Below are 21558 nucleotides of genomic sequence, written 5' to 3' on the forward strand. Positions count from 1 at the left end.
CCAAGGCACCAAAGCCAGCTAAAAAGTCAATAATCAATACCTAAAACTTAAAATGTACTACTTCTTACTGGCTATTACTTCAAATTAGAAGCTTCATCTGTGTTCTACTATGGAGCTTTTTGTGTCTCCGCATACCGCAGCACGCGACATAGCTTTGCAGACGTTAAGTACAAACGTTTCAGAGAGAAGAGCGGCCAATGTGACGATCTGGCTTTAAGTCGGTTCGATAACAAATGACGAAAACGGACGGATTTCTCAGGTGTTTACTACACATGAACACTTTTCACATTCTCCCGTGCAACGCGGCTGCTAGTCCTACTTTCATGCAAAATCTTAAGGTTCCACCTCATGTCCAAGCCACCAAAGCCGGCTAAAAAGTGAATAATCGATAACTAAAACTTGAATTGTACTACTTCTTACTGGCTATTACTTCAACTTATAAGCTTCTTCTATGTTCTACTATGGTGCTTTTAGTGTCTCCGCATACCGCAGCACGCGACATAGCTTTGCAGACGATTAATGTAACCGCCTCAGAGAGAAAAGCGGCCAATATGACGATCTGGCTTTAAGTCGATTCGATAACAAATGACGAAAACGGACGGATTTCTCAGGTTTTTACTACATATGAACACTTTTCACATTCTCCCGTGCAACGCAGCTACTAGTGCTCCTTTCATGCAAAATCTTAAGGTCCTAGGTCATGTCCAAGCCACCAAAGTCGGCTAAAAAGTGAATAATCGATAACTAAATCTTGAATTGTACTACTTCTTACTGGCTATTACTTCAACTTAGAAGCTTTTTCTGTGTTCTACTATGGTGCTTTTAGTGTCTCCGCATACCGCAGCACGCGACATAGCTTTGCACACGATAAATGTTACCGTCTCAGAGAGAAAAGCGGCCAATATAACGATCTGGCTTTAAGTCGATTCGATAACAAATAACGAAAACGGACGGATTTCTCAGGTTTTTACTACATATGAACACTTTTCACATTCTCCCGTGCAACGCGGCTGCTAGTCCTCCTTTCATGCAAAATCTTAAGGTCCTAGGTCATGTCCAAGCCACCAAAGCCGGCTAAAAAGTGAATAATCGATAACTAAAACTTGAATTGTACTACTTCTTACTGGCTATTACTTTAACTTAGAAGCTTCTTCTGTGTTCTACTATGGTGCTTTTAGTGTCTCCGCATACCGCAGCACGCGACATAGCTTTGCAGACGATAAATGTAACCGTCTCAGAGAGAAAAGCCCCCAATGTGACGATCTGGCTTTAAGTCGATTCGATAACTAATGACGAAAACCCACGGATTTCTCAAGTTTTTACTACATATGAACATTTTTCACATTCTCCCGTGCAACGCGGCTGCTAGTCCTCCTTTCATGCAAAATCTTAAGGTTCCACCTCATGTCCAAGCCACCAAATCAGGCTAAATTGTGAATAATCAACAACTAAAAATTGAATTGTACTACTTCTTACTGGCTATTACTTCAACTTAGAAGTTTCTTCTGTGTTCTACTATGGTGCTTTTAGTGTTTCCGCATACTGCAGCACGCGACATAGCTTTGAAGACGATAAATGTATCCGTCTCAGAGAGAAAAGAGGCCAATTTAACGATCTGACTTTAAGTCGATTCGACAACAAATGACGAAAACGGACGGATTTCTCAGGTTTTTAATACATATGAACACTTTTCACATTCTCCCGTGCAACGCGGCTGCTAGTCCTCCTTTCATGCAAAATCTTAAGGTGCTAGGTCATGTCCAAGCCACCAAAGCCGGCTAAAAAGTGAATAATCGACAACTAAAACTTGAATTGTACTACTTCTTACTGGCTATTACTTCAACTTAGAAGTTTCTTCGGTGTTCTACTATGGTGCTATTACTGTCTCCGCATATCGCAGCACGCGACATAGCTTTGCAGACGATAAATGTAACCGTCTCAGAGAGAAAAGCAACCAAAGTGACGATCTGGCTTTAAGTCGATTCGATAACAAATGACGAAAACGGACGGATTTCTCAGGTTTTTACTACAAATGAACACTTTGCACATTCTCCCATGCAACGCGGCTGCTAGTCCTCCTTTTATGCAAAATCTTAAGGTCCTAGGTGATGTCCAAGCCACCAAAGCCGGCTAAAAAGTGAATAATCGATAACTAAAACTTGAATTGTACTACTTCTTACTGGCTATTACTTCAACTTAGAAGCTTCTTCTGTGTTCTACTATGGTGCGTTTAGTGTTTCCGCATACCGCAGCACGCGACATAGCTTTGCAGACGATAAATGTAACCGTTTCAGTGAGAAGAGCGGCCAATGTGACGATCTGGCTTTAAATCGATTCGATAACAAATGACTAAAACGGACGGATTTCTCAGATTTTTACTACATATGAACACTTTTCACTTTCTCCCGTGCAACGAGGCTGCTAGTCCTCCTTTCATCCAGAATCTTAAAGTCCTAGCTCATGTCCAAGGCACCAAAGCCAGCTAAAAAGTCAATAATCAATACCTAAAACTTAAAATGTACTACTTCTTACTGGCTATTACATCAACTTAGAAGCTTCATCTGTGTTCTACTATGGAGCTTTTTGTGTCTCCGCATACCGCAGCACGCGACATAGCTTTGCAGACGTTAAGTACAAACGTTTCAGAGAGAAGAGCGGCCAATGTGACGATCTGGCTTTAAGTCGGTTCGATAACAAATGACGAAAACGGACGGATTTCTCAGGTGTTTACTACACATGAACACTTTTCACATTCTCCCGTGCAACGCGGCTGCTAGTCCTACTTTCATGCAAAATCTTAAGGTTCCACCTCATGTCCAAGCCACCAAAGCCGGCTAAAAAGTGAATAATCGATAACTAAAACTTGAATTGTACTACTTCTTACTGGCTATTACTTCAACTTATAAGCTTCTTCTATGTTCTACTATGGTGCTTTTAGTGTCTCCGCATACCGCAGCACGCGACATAGCTTTGCAGACGATTAATGTAACCGCCTCAGAGAGAAAAGCGGCCAATATGACGATCTGGCTTTAAGTCGATTCGATAACAAATGACGAAAACGGACGGATTTCTCAGGTTTTTACTACATATGAACACTTTTCACATTCTCCCGTGCAACGCAGCTGCTAGTGCTCCTTTCATGCAAAATCTTAAGGTCCTAGGTCATGTCCAAGCCACCAAAGTCGGCTAAAAAGTGAATAATCGATAACTAAATCTTGAATTGTACTACTTCTTACTGGCTATTACTTCAACTTAGAAGCTTTTTCTGTGTTCTACAGTGGTGCTTTTAGTGTCTCCGCATACCGCAGCACGCGACATAGCTTTGCACACGATAAATGTTACCGTCTCAGAGAGAAAAGCGGCCAATATAACGATCTGGCTTTAAGTCGATTCGATAACAAATAACGAAAACGGACGGATTTCACAGGTTTTTACTACATATGAACACTTTGCACATTCTCCCGTGCAACGCGGCTGCTAGTCCTCCTTTCATGCAAAATCTTAAGGTCCTAGGTCATGTCCAAGCCACCAAAGCCGGCTAAAAAGTGAATAATCGATAACTAAAACTTGAATTGTACTACCTCTTACTGGCTATTGCTTCAACTTAGAAGCTTCTTCTGTGTCCTACTATGGTGCTTTTAGTATTTCCGCATACCGCAGCACGCGACATAGCTTTGCAGACGATAAATGTAACCGTCTCAGAGAGAAAAGCAACCAAAGTGACGATCTGGCTTTAAGTCGATTCGATAACAAATGACGAAAACGGACGGATTTCTCAGGTTTTTACTACAAATGAACACTTTGCACATTCTCCCATGCAACGCGGCTGCTAGTCCTCCTTTTATGCAAAATCTTAAGGTCCTAGGTGATGTCCAAGCCACCAAAGCCGGCTAAAAAGTGAATAATCGATAACTAAAACTTGAATTGTACTACTTCTTACTGGCTATTACTTTAACTTAGAAGCTTCTTCTGTGTTCTACTATGGTGCTTTTAGTGTCTCCGCATACCGCAGCACGCGACATAGCTTTGCAGACGATAAATGTAACCGTCTCAGAGAGAAAAGCCCCCAATGTGACGATCTGGCTTTAAGTCGATTCGATAACTAATGACGAAAACCCACGGATTTCTCAAGTTTTTACTACATATGAACATTTTTCACATTCTCCCGTGCAACGCGGCTGCTAGTCCTCCTTTCATGCAAAATCTTAAGGTTCCACCTCATGTCCAAGCCACCAAATCAGGCTAAATTGTGAATAATCAACAACTAAAAAATTAATTGTACTACTTCTTACTGGCTATTACTTCAACTTAGAAGTTTCTTCTGTGTTCTACTATGGTGCTTTTAGTGTTTCCGCATACTGCAGCACGTGACATAGCTTTGAAGACGATAAATGTATCCGTCTCAGAGAGAAAAGAGGCCAATATGACGATCTGGCTATAAGTCGATTCGATAACAAATGACGAAAACGGACGGATTTCTCAGGTTTTTACTACATATGAACACTTTTCACATTCTCCCGTGCAACGCGGCTGCTAGTCCTACTTTCATGCAAAATCTTAAGGTCCTAAGTCATGTCCAAGCCACCAAAGCCGGCTAAAAAGTGAATAATCAATAACTAAAACTTGAATTGTACTACTTCTTACTGGCTATTACATCAATTTAGAACCTTCTTCTGTGTTCTACTATGGTACTTTTGGTGTCTCCGCATATCGCAGCACGTGACATAGCTTTGCAGACGATAAATGTAACTGTTTCAGAGAGAAAAGTGGCCAATGTGACTATCTGGCTTTAAGTCGATACTATAACAAATGACGAAAACCCACGGATTTCTCAGGTTTTTACTACATATGAACACTTTTCACATTCTCCCGTGCAACGCGGCTGCTAGTCCTACTTTCATGCAAGATCTTAAGGTTCCACCTCATGTCCAAGCCACCAAGGCCGGCTAAAAAGTGAATAATCGATAACTAAAACTTGAATTGTACTACTTCTTACTGGCTATTACTTCAACTTATAAGCTTCTTCTATGTTCTACTATGGTGCTTTTAGTGTCTCCGCATACCGCAGCACGCGACATAGCTTTGCAGACGATTAATGTAACCGCCTCAGAGAGAAAAACGGCCAATATGACGATCTGGCTTTAAGTCGATTCGATAACAAATGACGAAAACGGACGTATTTCTCAGGTTTTTACTACATATGAACACTTTTCACATTCTCCCGTGCAACGCAGCTGCTAGTCCTCCTTTCATGCAAAATCTTAAGGTCCTAGGTCATGTCCAAGCATCCAAAGCCGGCTAAAAGGTGAATAATCGACAACTAAAACGTGAATGTACTACTTCTTACTGGCTATTGCTTAAACTTAAAAGCTTCTTCTGTGTTCTACTATGGTGCTTTTAGTGTTTCCGCATACCGCAGCACGCGACATAGCTTTGCAGACGATAAATGTAACCGTCTCAGAGAGGAAAGCGGCTAATGTGACGATCTGGCTTTAAGTCGATTCGATAACAAATGACGAAAACGGACGGATTTCTCAGGTTTTTACTAAATATTAACACTTTTCACATTCTCCCATGCAACGCGGCTGCTAGACATCATTTTATGCAAAATCTTAAGGTCCTAGGTCATGTCCAAGCCACCAAAGCCGGCTAAAAAGTGAATAATCGATAACTAAATCTTGAATTGTACTACTTCTTACTGGCTATTACTTCAACTTAGAAGCTTTTTCTGTGTTCTACTATGGTGCTTTTAGTGTCTCCGCATACCGCAGCACGCGACATAGCTTTGCACACGATAAATGTAACCGTCTCAGAGAGAAAAGCGGCCAATTTAACGATCTGACTTTAAGTCGATTCGACAACAAATGACGAAAACGGACGGATTTCTCAGGTTTTTACTACATATGAACACTTTTCACATTCTCCCGTGCAACGCGGCTGCTAGTCCTCCTTTCATGCAAAATCTTAAGGTGCTAGGTCATGTCCAAGCCACCAAAGCCGGCTAAAAAGTGAATAATCGACAACTAAAACTTGAATTGTACTACTTCTTACTGGCTATTACTTCAACTTAGAAGTTTCTTCGGTGTTCTACTATGGTGCTATTACTGTCTCCGCATATCGCAGCACGCGACATAGCTTTGCAGACGATAAATGTAACCGTCTCAGAGAGAAAAGCAACCAAAGTGACGATCTGGCTTTAAGTCGATTCGATAACAAATGACGAAAACGGACGGATTTCTCAGGTTTTTACTACAAATGAACACTTTGCACATTCTCCCATGCAACGCGGCTGCTAGTCCTCCTTTTATGCAAAATCTTAAGGTCCTAGGTGATGTCCAAGCCACCAAAGCCGGCTAAAAAGTGAATAATCGATAACTAAAACTTGAATTGTACTACTTCTTACTGGCTATTACTTCAACTTAGAAGCTTCTTCTGTGTTCTACTATGGTGCGTTTAGTGTTTCCGCATACCGCAGCACGCGACATAGCTTTGCAGACGATATATGTAACCGTTTCAGTGAGAAGAGCGGCCAATGTGACGATCTGGCTTTAAATCGATTCGATAACAAATGACTAAAACGGACGGATTTCTCAGGTTTTTACTACATATGAACACTTTTCACATTCTCCCGTGCAACGCGGCTGCTAGTCCTCCTTTCATGCAAAATCTTAAGGTCCTAGGTCATGTCCAAGCCACCAAAGCCGGCTAAAAAGTGAATAATCGATAACTAAAACTTGAATTGTACTACTTCTTACTGGCTATAGCTTCAACTTAGAAGCTTCTTCTGTTTCCTACTATGGTGCTTTTAGTATTTCCGCATACCGCAGCACGCGACATAGCTTTGCAGACGATAAATGTAACCGTCTCAGAGAGAAAAGCAACCAAAGTGACGATCTGGCTTTAAGTCGATTCGATAACAAATGACGAAAACGGACGGATTTCTCAGGTTTTTACTACAAATGAACACTTTGCACATTCTCCCATGCAACGCGGCTGCTAGTCCTCCTTTTATGCAAAATCTTAAGGTCCTAGGTGATGCCCAAGCCACCAAAGCCGGCTAAAAAGTGAATAATCGATAACTAAAACTTGAATTGTACTACATCTTACTGGCTATTACTTTAACTTAGAAGCTTCTTCTGTGTTCTACTATGGTGCTTTTAGTGTCTCCGCATACCGCAGCACGCGACATAGCTTTGCAGACGATAAATGTAACCGTCTCAGAGAGAAAAGCCCCCAATGTGACGATCTGGCTTTAAGTCGATTCGATAACTAATGACGAAAACCCACGGATTTCTCAAGTTTTTACTACATATGAACATTTTTCACATTCTCCCGTGCAACGCGGCTGCTAGTCCTCCTTTCATGCAAAATCTTAAGGTTCCACCTCATGTCCAAGCCACCAAATCAGGCTAAATTGTGAATAATCAACAACTAAAAATTGAATTGTACTACTTCTTACTGGCTATTACTTCAACTTAGAAGTTTCTTCTGTGTTCTACTATGGTGCTTTTAGTGTTTCCGCATACTGCAGCACGCGACATAGCTTTGAAGACGATAAATGTATCCGTCTCAGAGAGGAAAGAGGCCAATATGACGATCTGGCTATAAGTCGATTCGATAACAAATGACGAAAACGGACGGATTTCTCAGGTTTTTACTACATATGAACACTTTTCACATTCTCCCGTGCAACGCGGCTGCTAGTCCTACTTTCATGCAAAATCTTAAGGTCCTAAGTCATGTCCAAGCCACCAAAGCCGGCTAAAAAGTGAATAATCGATAACTAAAAATTGAATTGTACTACTTCGTACTGGCTATTACTTCAACTTAGAAGCTTCTTCTGTGTTCTAATATGGTGCGTTTAGTGTCTCCGCATACCGCAGCACGCGACATAGCTTTGCAGACGATAAATGTAACCGTCTCAGAGAGAAAAGCAGCCAATGTGACGATCTGGCTTTAAGTCGATTCGATAACAAATGACGAAAACGGACGGATTTCTCAGGTTTTTACCACATATGAACACTTTTCACATTCTCCCGTGCAACGCGGCTGCTAGTCCTCTTTTCATGCAAAATCTTAAGGTTCCACCTCATGTCCAAGCCACCAAATCCGGCTAAAAAGTGAATAATCAATAACTAAAAATTGAATTGTACTACTTCTTACTGGCTATTACTTCAACTTAGAAGTTTCTTCTGTGTTCTACTATGGTGCTTTTAGTGTTTCCGCATACTGCAGCACGCGACATAGCTTTGCAGACAATAAATGTAACCGTCTCAGAGAGAAAAGAGGAAAATGTGACGATCTGGCTATAAGTCGATTCGATAACAAATGACGAAAACGGACGGATTTCTCGGGTTTTTACTACATATGAACACTTTTCACATTCTCCCGTGCAACGCGGCTGCTAGTCCTCCTTTCGTGCAAAATCTTAATGTCCTAGTTCATATCCAAGCCACCAAAGCCGGCTAAAAAGTGAATAATCGATAATTAAAACTTGAATTGTACTACTTCTTACTGGCTATTGCTTCAACTTAGAAGCTTCTTCTGTGTCCTACTATGGTGCTTTTAGTATTTCCGCATACCGCAGCACGCGACATAGCTTTGCACACGATAAATGTAACCGTCTCAGAGAGAAAAGCGGCCAATATAACGTTCTGGCTTTATGTCGATTCGATAACAAATGACGAAAACGGACGGATTTCTCTGGTTTTTACTACGTATGAACACTTTTCACATTCTCCCGTGCAACGCGGCTGCTAGTCCTCCTTTCATGCAAAATCTTAAGGTCCTAGGTCATGTCCAAGCCACCAAAGCCGGCTAAAAAGTGAATAATCGATAACTAAATCTTGAATTGTACTACTTCTTACTGGCTATTACTTCAACTTAGAAGCTTTTTCTGTGTTCTACTATGGTGCTTTTAGTGTCTCCGCATACCGCAGCACGCGACATAGCTTTGCACACGATAAATGTTACCGTCTCAGAGAGAAAAGCGGCCAATATAACGATCTGGCTTTAAGTCGATTCGATAACAAATAACGAAAACGGACGGATTTCTCAGGTTTTTACTACATATGAACACTTTTCACATTCTTCCGTGCAACGCGGCTGCTAGTCCTCCTTTCATGCAAAATCTTAAGATCCTAGGTCATGTCCAAGCCACCAAAGCCGGCTAAAAAGTGAATAATCGACAACTGAAAACTTGAATTGTACTACTTCTTACTGGCTATTACTTCAACTTAGAAGTTTCTTCTGTGTTCTACTATGGTGCTTTTAGTGTCTCCGCATATCGCAGCACGCAACATAGCTTTGCAGACGATAAATGTAACCGTCTCAGAGAGAAAAGCGGCCAATGTGACGATCTGGCTTTAAGCCGATTCGATAACAAATGACGAAACCGGACGGATTTTTCAGGTTTTTACTAAATATTAACACTTTTCACATTCTCCCGTGCAACGCGGCTGCTAGTCCTCCTTTCGTGCAAAATCTTAATGTCCTAGTTCGTATCCAAGCCACCAAAGCCGGCTAAAAAGTGAATAATCGATAATTAAAACTTGAATTGTACTACTTCTTATTGGCTATTGCTCCAACTTAGAAGCTTCTTCTGTGTCCTACTATGGTGCTTTTAGTATTTCCGCATACCGCAGCACGCGACATAGCTTTGCAGACGATAAATGTAACCGTCTCAGAAAGAAAAGCGACCAAAGTGACGATCTGGCTTTAAGTCGATTCGATAACAAATAACGAAAACGGACGGATTTCTCAGGTTTTTACTACAAATGAACACTTTGCACATTCTCCCATGCAACGCGGCTGCTAGTCCTCCTTTTATGCAAAATCTTAAGGTCCTAGGTGATGTCCAAGCCACCAAAGCCGGCTAAAAAGTGAATAATCGATAACTAAAACTTGAATTGTACTACTTCTTACTGGCTATTACTTCAACTTAGAAGCTTCTTCTGTGTTCTACTATGGTGCTTTTAGTGTTTCCGCATACCGCAGCACGCGACATAGCTTTGCAGACGATAAATGTAACCGTTTCAGTGAGAAGAGCGGCCAATGTGACGATCTGGCTTTAAATCGATTCTATAACAAATGACTAAAACGGACGGATTTCTCAGGTTTTTACTACATATGAACACTTTTCACTTTCTCCCGTGCAACGAGGCTGCTAGTCCTCCTTTCATCCAGAATCTTAAAGTCCTAGCTCATGTCCAAGGCACCAAAGCCAGCTAAAAAGTCAATAATCAATACCTAAAACTTAAAATGTACTACTTCTTACTGGCTATTACATCAACTTAGAAGCTTCATCTGTGTTCTACTATGGAGCTTTTTGTGTCTCCGCATACCGCAGCACGCGACATAGCTTTGCAGACGATAAGTACAAACGTTTCAGAGAGAAGAGCGGCCAATGTGACGATCTGGCTTTAAGTCGGTTCGATAACAAATGACGAAAACGGACGGATTTCTCAGGTGTTTACTACACATGAACACTTTTCACATTCTCCCGTGCAACGCGGCTGCTAGTCCTACTTTCATGCAAAATCTTAAGGTTCCACCTCATGTCCAAGCCACCAAAGCCGGCTAAAAAGTGAATAATCGATAACTAAAACTTGAATTGTACTACTTCTTACTGGCTATTACTTCAACTTATAAGCTTCTTCTATGTTCTACTATGGTGCTTTTAGTGTCTCCGCATACCGCAGCACGCGACATAGCTTTGCAGACGATTAATGTAACCGCCTCAGAGAGAAAAGCGGCCAATATGGCGATCTGGCTTTAAGTCGATTCGATAACAAATGACGAAAACGGACGGATTTCTCAGGTTTTTACTACATATGAACACTTTTCACATTCTCCTGTGCAACGCAGCTGCTAGTCCTCCTTTCATGCAAAATCTTAAGGTCCTAGGTCATGTCCAAGCCACCAAAGTCGGCTAAAAAGTGAATAATCGATAACTAAATCTTGAATTGTACTACTTCTTACTGGCTATTACTTCAACTTAGAAGCTTTTTCTGTGTTCTACTATGGTGCTTTTAGTGTCTCCGCATACCGCAGCACGCGACATAGCTTTGCACACGATAAATGTAACCGTCTCAGAGAGAAAAGCGGCCAATATAACGATCAGGCTTTAAGTCGATTCGATAACAAATGACGAAAACGGACGGATTTCTCAGGTTTTTACTACAAATGAACACTTTGCACATTCTCCCATGCAACGCGGCTTTTAGTCCTCCTTTCATGCAAAATCTTAAGGTTCCACCTCATGTCCAAGCCACCAAATCCGGCTAAAATGTGAATAATCAACAACTAAAAATTGAATTGTACTACTTCTTACTGGCTATTACTTCAACTTAGAAGTTTCTTCTGTGTTCTACTATGGTGCTTTTAGTGTTTCCGCATACTGCAGCACGCGACATAGCTTTGAAGACGATAAATGTAACCGTCTCAGAGAGAAAAGAGGCCAATATGACGATCTGGCTATAAGTCGATTCGATAACAAATGACGAAAACGGACGGATTTCTCAGGTTTTTACTACATATGAACACTTTTCACATTCTCCCGTGCAACGCGGCTGCTAGTCCTACTTTCATGCAAAATCTTAAGGTCCTAAGTCATGTCCAAGCCACCAAAGCCGGCTAAAAAGTGAATATTTGATAACTAAAAATTGAATTGTACTACTTCGTACTGGCTATTACTTCAACTTAGAAGCTTCTTCTGTGTTCTAATATGGTGCGTTTAGTGTCTCCGCATACCGCAGCACGCCACATAGCTTTGCAGACGATAAATGTAACCGTCTCAGAGAGAAAAGCAGCCAATGTGACGATCTGGCTTTAAGTCGATTCGATAACAAATGATGAAAACGGACGGATTTCTCAGGTTTTTACCACATATGAACACTTTTCACATTCTCCCGTGCAACGCGGCTGCTAGTCCTCTTTTCATGCAAAATCTTAAGGTTCCACCTCATGTCCAAGCCACCAAATCCGGCTAAAAAGTGAATAATCAATAACTAAAAATTGAATTGTACTACTTCTTACTGGCTATTACTTCAACTTAGAAGTTTCTTCTGTGTTCTACTATGGTGCTTTTAGTGTTTCCGCATACTGCAGCACGCGACATAGCTTTGCAGACAATAAATGTAACCGTCTCAGAGAGAAAAGAGGAAAATGTGACGATCTGGCTATAAGTCGATTCGATAACAAATGACGAAAACGGACGGATTTCTCAGGTTTTTACTACATATGAACACTTTTCACATTCTCCCGTGCAACGCGGCTGCTAGTCCTCCTTTCGTGCAAAATCTTAATGTCCTAGTTCATATCCAAGCCACCAAAGCCGGCTAAAAAGTGAATAATCGATAATTAAAACTTGAATTGTACTACTTCTTACTGGCTATTGCTTCAACTTAGAAGCATCTTCTGTGTCCTACTATGGTGCTTTTAGTATTTCCGCATACCGCAGCACGCGACATAGCTTTGCACACGATAAATGTAACCGTCTCAGAGAGAAAAGCGGCCAATATAACGTTCTGGCTTTATGTCGATTCGAAAACAAATGACGAAAACGGACGGATTTCTCTGGTTTTTACTACGTATGAACACTTTTCACATTCTCCCGTGCAACGCGGCTGCTAGTCCTCCTTTCATGCAAAATCTTAAGGTCCTAGGTCATGTCCAAGCCACCAAAGCCGGCTAAAAAGTGAATAATCGACAACTAAAACTTGAATTGTACTACTCCTTACTGGCTATTACTTCATCTTAGAAGCTTCTTCTGTGTTCTAATATTTTGCTTGTAGTGTTTCCGCATACTGCAGCACGCGACATAGCTTTGAAGACGATAAATGTAACCGTCTCAGAGAGAAAAGAGGCCAATATGACGATCTGGCTATAAGTCGATTCGATAACAAATGACGAAAACGGACGGATTTCTCAGGATTTTACTACATATGAACACTTTTCACATTCTCCCGTGCAACGCGGCTGCTAGTCCTACATTCATGCAAAATCTTAAGGTCCTAAGTCATGTCCAAGCCACCAAAGCCGGCTAAAAAGTGAATAATCGATAACTAAAAATTGAATTGTACTACTTCGTACTGGCTATTACTTCAACTTAGAAGCTTCTTCTGTGTTCTAATATGGTGCGTTTAGTGTCTCCGCATACCGCAGCACGCGACATAGCTTTGCAGACGATAAGTACAAACGTTTCAGAGAGAAGAGCGGCCAATGTGACGATCTGGCTTTAAGTCGGTTCGATAACAAATGACGAAAACGGATGGATTTCTCAGGTGTTTACTACACATGAACACTTTTCACATTCTCCCGTGCAACGCGGCTGCTAGTCCTACTTTCATGCAAAATCTTAAGGTTCCACCTCATGTCCAAGCCACCAAAGCCGGCTAAAAAGTGAATAATCGATAACTAAAACTTGAATTGTACTACTTCTTACTGGCTATTACTTCAACTTATAAGCTTCTTCTATGTTCTACTATGGTGCTTTTAGTGTCTCCGCATACCGCAGCACGCGACATAGCTTTGCAGACGATTAATGTATCCGCCTCTGAGAGAAAAGCGGCCAATATGACGATCTGGCTTTAAGTCGATTCGATGACAAATGACGAAAACGGACGGATTTCTCAGGTTTTTACTACATATGAACACTTTTCACATTCTCCCGTGCAACGCAGCTGCTAGTCCTCCTTTCATGCAAAATCTTAAGGTCCTAGGTCATGTCCAAGCCACCAAAGTCGGCTAAAAAGTGAATAATCGATAACTAAATCTTGAATTGTACTACTTCTTACTGGCTATTACTTCAACTTAGAAGCTTTTTCTGTGTTCTACTATGGTGCTTTTAGTGTCTCCGCATACCGCAGCACGCGACATAGCTTTGCACACGATAAATGTAACCGTCTCAGAGAGAAAAGCGGCCAATATAACGATCTGGCTTTAAGTCGATTCGATAACAAATGACGAAAACGGACGGATTTCTCAGGATTTTACTACATATGAACACTTTTCACATTCTCCCGTGCAACGCGGCTGCTAGTCCTCCTTTCATGCAAAATCTTAAGGTCCTAGGTCATGTCCAAGTCACCAAAGCCGGCTAAAATGTGAATAATCGATAACTAAATCTTGAATTGTACTACTTCTTACTGGCTATTGCTTCAACTTAGAAGCTTCTTCTGTGTCCTACTATGGTGCTTTTAGTATTTCCGCATACCGCAGCACGCGACATAGCTTTGCAGACGATAAATGTACCCGTCTCAGAGAGAAAAGCGACCAAAGTGACGATCTGGCTTTAAGTCGATTCGATAACAAATGACGAAAACGGACGGATTTCTCAGGTTTTTACTACAAATGAACACTTTGCACATTCTCCCATGCAACGCGGCTGCTAGTCCTCCTTTCATGCAAAATCTTAAGGTTCCACCTCATGTCCAAGCCACCAAATCCGGCTAAAATGTGAATAATCAACAACTAAAAATTGAATTGTACTACTTCTTACTGGCTATTACTTCAACTTAGAAGTTTCTTCGGTGTTCTACTATGGTGCTATTACTGTCTCCGCATATCGCAGCACGCGACATAGCTTTGCAGACGATAAATGTAACCGTCTCAGAGAGAAAAGAGGCCAATATGACGATCTGGCTATAAGTCGATTCGATAACAAATGACGAAAACGGACGGATTTCTCAGGTTTTTACTACATATGAACACTTTTCACATTCTCCCGTACAACGCGGCTGCTAGTCCTACTTTCATGCAAAATCTTAAGGTCCTAAGTCATGTCCAAGCCACCAAAGCCGGCTAAAAAGTGAATAATCGATAACTAAAACTTGAATTGTACTACTTCGTACTGGCTATTACTTCAACTTAGAAGCTTCTTCTGTGTTCTAATATGGTGCGTTTAGTGTCTCCGCTTACCGCAGCACGCCACATAGCTTTGCAGACGATAAATGTAACCGTCTCAGAGAGAAAAGCAGCCAATGTGACGATCTGGCTTTAAGTCGATTCGATAACAAATGATGAAAACGGACGGATTTCTCAGGTTTTTACCACATATGAACACTTTTCACATTCTCCCGTCCAACGCGGCTGCTAGTCCTCCTTTCATGCAAAATCTTAAGGTTCCACCTCATGTCCAAGCCACCAAATCCGGCTAAAAAGTGAATAATCAATAACTAAAAATTGAATTGTACTACTTCTTACTGGCTATTACTTCAACTTAGAAGCTTCTTCTGTGTTCTACTGTGGTGCTTTTAGTGTTTCCGCATACCGCAGCACGCGACATAGCTTTGCAGACGATAAATGTAACCGTTTCAGTGGGAAGAGCGGCCAATGTGACGATCTGGCTTTAAATCGATTCGATAACAAATGACTAAAACGGACGGATTTCTCAGGTTTTTACTACATATGAACACTTTTCACTTTCTCCCGTGCAACGAGGCTGCTAGTCCTCCTTTCATCCAGAATCTTAAAGTCCTAGCTCATGTCCAAGGCACCAAAGCCAGCTAAAAAGTCAATAATCAATACCTAAAACTTAAAATGTACTACTTCTTACTGGCTATTACATCAACTTAGAAGCTTCATCTGTGTTCTACTATGGAGCTTTTTGTGTCTCCGCATACCGCAGCACGCGACATAGCTTTGCAGACGATAAGTACAAACGTTTCAGAGAGAAGAGCGGCCAATGTGACGATCTGGCTTTAAGTCGGTTCGATAACAAATGACGAAAACGGACGGATTTCTCAGGTTTTTACTACATATGAACACTTTTCACATTCTCCCGTGCAACGCAGCTGCTAGTCCTCCTTTCATGCAAAATCTTAAGTTCCTAGGTCATGTCCAAGCCACCAAAGTCGGCTAAAAAGTGAATAATCGATAACTAAATCTTGAATTGTACTAATTCTTACTGGCTATTACTTCAACTTAGAAGCTTTTTCTGTGTTCTACTATGGTGCTTTTAGTTTCTCCGCATACCGCAGCACGCGACATAGCTTTGCACACGATAAATGTAACCGTCTCAGAGAGAAAAGCGGCCAATATAACGATCTGGCTTTAAGTCGATTCGATAACAAATGACGAAAACGGACGGATTTCTCAGGTTTTTACTACATATGAACACTTTTCACATTCTCCCGTGCAACGCGGCTGCTAGTCCTCCTTTCATGCAAAATCTTAAGGTCCTAGGTCATGTCCAAGCCACCAAAGCCGGCTAAAAAGTGAATAATCGATAACTATAACTTGAATTGTACTACTTCTTACTGGCTATTACTTTAACTTAGAAGCTTCTTCTGTGTTCTACTATGGTGTTTTTAGTGTCTCCGCATACCGCAGCACGCGACATAGCTTTGCAGACGATAAATGTAACCGTCTCAGAGAGAAAAGCCCCCAATGTGACGATCTGGCTTTAAGTCGATTCGATAACTAATGACGAAAACCCACAGATTTCTCAGGTTTTTACTACATATGAACATTTTTCACATTCTCCCGTGCAACGCGGCTGCTAGTCCTCCTTTCATGCAAAATCTTAAGGTTCCACCTGATGTCCAAGCCACCAAATCCGGCTAAAATGTGAATAATCAACAACTAAAAATTGGATTGTACTACTTCTTACTGGCTATTACTTCAACTTAGAAGTTTCTTCTGTGTTCTACTATGGTGCTTTTAGTGTTTCCGCATACTGCAGTACGCGACATAGCTTTGAAGACGATAAATGTAACCGTCTCAGAGAGAAAAGAGGCCAATATGACGATCTTGCTATAAGTCGATTCGATAACAAATGACGAAAACGGACGGATTTCTCAGGTTTTTACTACATATGAACACTTTTCACATTCTCCCGTGCAACGCGGCTGCTAGTCCTACTTTCATGCAAAATCTTAAGGTCCTAAGTCATGTCCAAGCCACCAAAGCCGGCTAAAAAGTGAATAATCGACAATTGAAAACTTGAATTGTACTACTTCTTACTGGCTATTACTTCAACTTAGAAGTTTCTTCTGTGTTCTACTATGGTGCTTTTAGTGTCTCCGCATATCGCAGCACGCGACATAGCTTTGCAGACGATAAATGTAACCGTCTCAGACAGAAAAGCGGCCAATGTGACGATCTTGCTTTAAGTCGATTCGATAACAAATGACGAAAACGGACTGATATCTCAGGTTTTTACTACATATGAACACTTTTCACATTCTCCCGTGCAACGCGGCTGCTAGTCCTCCTTTCATGCAAAATCTTAATGTCCTACGTCATGTCCAAGCCACCAAAGCCGGCTAAAAGTGAATAATCGATAACTAAAACTTGAATTGTACTACTTCTTACTGGCTATTATTTCAACCTAGAAGCTTCTTGTGTGTTCTACTATAGTGCTTTTAGTGTCTCCGCATACCGCAGCACGCGACATAGCTTTGCAGACGATAAATGTAACCGTCTCAGAGAGAAAGGCGGCCAATGTGACGATCTGGCTTTAAGTCGATTCGATAACAAATGACGAAACCGGACGGATTTTTCAGGTTTTTACTAAATATTAGCACTTTTCACATTCTCCCATGCAACGCGGCTGCTAGACATCCTTTCATGCAAAATCTTAAGGTTCCACTTCATGTCGAAGCCACCAAAGCCGGCCAAAAAAGTGAATAATCAATAACTAAAACTTGAATTCTACTACTTCTTACTGGCTATTACTTCAACTTAGAAGCTTCTTCTGTGTTCTACTATGGTGCTTTTAGTGTCTCCACACACCGCAGCACGAGACATAGCTTTGCAGACGATAAATGTAACTGTTTCAGAGAGAAAAGCGGCCAATGTGACGATCTGGCTTTAAGTCGATTTGATAACAAATGACGAAAACAGACGGATTACTCAGGTTTTTACTACATATGAAAACATTTCACATTTTCCCGTGCAACGCGGCTGCAAGTACTCCTTTCATGCAAAATCTTAAGGTCCTAGGTCATGTCCAAGCCACCAAAGCCGGCTAAAAAGTGAATAATCGACAACTAAATCTTCAATTGTACTACTTCTTACTGGCTATTACTTCAACATAGAAGCATCTTCTGTGTTCTACTATGGTGCTTTTTGTGTTTCCGCATACCGCAGCACGCGACATAGCTTTGCAGACGATAAATGTAACCGTCTCAGAGAGAAGAGCGGCCAATGTGACGATCTGGCTTTAAATCGATTCGATAACAAATGACGAAAACGGACGTATTTCTCAGGTTTTTACTACATATGAACATTTTTCACATTCTCCCGTGCAACGCGGCTGCTAGTCCTCCTTTCATGCAAAATCTTAAGGTTCCACCTCATGTCCAAGCCACCAAATCCGGCTAAAACGTGAATAATCAACAACTAAAAATTGAATTGTACTACTTCTTACTGGCTATTACTTCAACTTAGAAGTTTCTTCTGTGTTCTACTATGGTGCTTTTAGTGTTTCCGCATACTGCAGCACGCGACATAGCTTTGAAGACGATAAATGTAACCGTCTCAGAGAGAAAAGAGGCCAATATGACGATCTGGCTATAAGTCGATTCGATAACAAATGACGAAAACGGACGGATTTCTCAGGTTTTTACTACATATCAACACTTTTCACATTCTCCCGTGCAACGCGGCTGCTAGTCCTACTTTCATGCAAAATCTTAAGGTCCTAAGTCATGTCCAAGCCACCAAAGCCGGCTAAAAAGTGAATAATCGATAACTAAAAATTGAATTGTACTACTTCGTACTGGCTATTACTTCAACTTAGAAGCTTCTTCTATGTTCTAATATGGTGCGTTTAGTGTCTCCGCATACCGCAGCACGCGACATAGCTTTGCAGACGATAAATGTAACCGTCTCAGAGAGAAAAGCAGCCAATGTGACGATCTGGCTTTAAGTCGATTCGATAACAAATGATGAAAACGGACGGATTTCTCAGGTTTTTACCACATATGAACACTTTTCACATTCTCCCGTGCAACGCGGCTGCTAGTCCTCTTTTCATGCAAAATCTTAAGGTTCCACCTCACGTTCAAGCCACCAAATCCGGCTAAAAAGTGAATAATCAATAACTAAAAATTGAATTGTACTACTTCTTACTGGCTATTACTTCAACTTAGAAGTTTCTTCTGTGTTCTACTATGGTGCTTTTAGTGTTTCCGCATACTGCAGCACGCGACATAGCTTTGCAGACAATAAATGAAACCGTCTCAGAGAGAAAAGAGGAAAATATGACGATCTGGCTATAAGTCGATTCGATAACAAATGACGAAAACGGACGGATTTCTCAGGTTTTTACTACATATGAACACTTTTCACATTCTCCCGTGCAACGCGGCTGCTAGTCCTCCTTTCATGCAAAATCTTAAGGTCCCAGGTCATGTCCAAGCCACCAAAGCCGGCTAAAAAGTGAATAATCGACAACTGAACACTTGAATTGTACTACTTCTTACTGGCTATTACTTCAACTTAGAAGTTTCTTCTGTGTTCTACTATGGTGCTTTTAGTGTCTCCGCATATCGCAGCACGCGACATAGCTTTGCAGACGATAAATGTAACCGTCTCAGACAGAAAAGCGGCCAATGTGACGATCTTGCTTTAAGTCGATTCGATAACAAATGACGAAAACGGACTGATATCTCAGGTTTTTACTACATATGAACACTTTTCACATTCTCCCGTGCAACGCGGCTGCTAGTCCTCCTTTCATGCAAAATCTTAAGGTCCCAGGTCATGTCCAAGCCACCAAAGCCGGCTAAAAGTGAATAATCGATAATTAAACTTGAATTGTACTACTTCTGACTGGCTATTATTTCAACCTAGAAGCTTCTTGTGTGTTCTACTATGGTGCTTTTAGTGTCTCCGCATACCGCAGCCAGCGACATAGCTTTGCAGACGATAAATGTAACCGTCTCAGAGAGAAAAGCGGCCAATGTGACGATCTGGCTTTAAGTCGATTCGATAACAAATGACGAAACCGGACGGATTTTTCAGGTTTTTACTAAATATTAACAATTTTCACATTCTCCCATGCAACGCGGCTGCTAGACATCCTTTCATGCAAAATCTTAAGGTCCTAGGTCATGTCCAAGCCACCAAAGCCGGCTAAAAAGTGAATAATCGATAACTAAATCTTGAATTGTACTACTTCTTACTGGCTATTGCTTCAACTTAGAAGCTTTTTCTGTGTTCTACTATGGTGCTTTTAGTGTCTCCGCATACCGCAGCACGCGACATAGCTTTGCACACGATAAATTTAAGCGTCTCAGAGAGAAAAGCGGCCAATATGACGAACTGGCTTTAAGTCGATTCGATAACAAATGACGAAAACGGACGGATTTCTCAGGTTTTTACTACATATGAACACTTTTCACATTCTCCCGTGCAACGCGGCTGCTAGTCCTCCTTTCATGCAAAATCTTAAGGTCCTAGGTCATGTCCAAGCCACCAAAGCCGGCTAAAGAGTGAATAATCGACAACTAAAACTTGAATTGTACTACTTCTTACTGGCTATTGCTTCAACTTAGAACGGATTTCTCAGGTTTTTACTACATATGAACACTTTTCACATTCTCCCGTGCAACGCGGCTGCTAGTCCTCCTTTCATGCAAAATCTTAAGGTCCTAGGTCATGTCCAAGCCACCAAAGCCGGCTAAAGAGTGAATAATCGACAACTAAAACTTGAATTGTACTACTTCTTACTGGCTATTGCTTCAACTTAGAAGCTTCTTCTGTGTCCTACTATGGTGCTTTTAGTATTTCCGCATACCCCAGCACGCGACATAGCTTTGCAGACGATTAATGTAACCGTCTCAGAGAGAAAAGCGGCCAATGTGACGATCTGGCTTTAAGTCGATTCGATAACAAATGACGAAAACGGACGGATTACTCAGGTTTTTACTACATATGAAAACATTTCACATTCTCCCGTGCAACGCGGCTGCAAGTACTCCTTTCATGCAAAATCTTAAGGTCCTAGGTCATGTCCAAGCCACCAAAGCCGGCTAAAAAGTGAATAATCGACAACTAAATCTTCAATTGTACTACTTCTTACTGGCTATTACTTCAACATAGAAGCTTCTTCTGTGTTCTACTATGGTGCTTTTTGTGTTTCCGCATACCGCAGCACGCGACATAGCTTTGCAGACGATAAATGTAACCGTCTCAGAGAGAAGAGCGGCCAATGTGACGATCTGGCTTTAAATCGATTCGATAACAAATGACGAAAACGGACGTATTTCTCAGGTTTTTACTACATATGAACACTTTTCACATTCTGCTGTGCAACGCGGCGGCTAGTCCTCCTTCCATGCAAAATCTTAATGTCCTAGGTCATGTCCAAGCCACCAAAGCCGGCTAAAAAGTGAATAATCGACAACTAAAACTTGAATTGTACTACTTCTTACTGGCTATTACTTCAACTTAGGAGCTCTTTCTGTGTTCTACTATGGTGCTTTCAGTGTCTCCGCATACCGCAGCACGCGACATAGCTTTGCAGACGATAAATGTAACCGTCTCAGAGAGAAAAGCGGCCAAAATGACGATCTGGCTTTAAGTCGATTCCGTAACAAATGACGAAAA

Source organism: Schistocerca gregaria, unplaced genomic scaffold (genome assembly GCF_023897955.1).
Source record: "Schistocerca gregaria isolate iqSchGreg1 unplaced genomic scaffold, iqSchGreg1.2 ptg000405l, whole genome shotgun sequence".
Taxonomy (NCBI): Eukaryota; Metazoa; Arthropoda; class Insecta; order Orthoptera; family Acrididae; genus Schistocerca; species Schistocerca gregaria.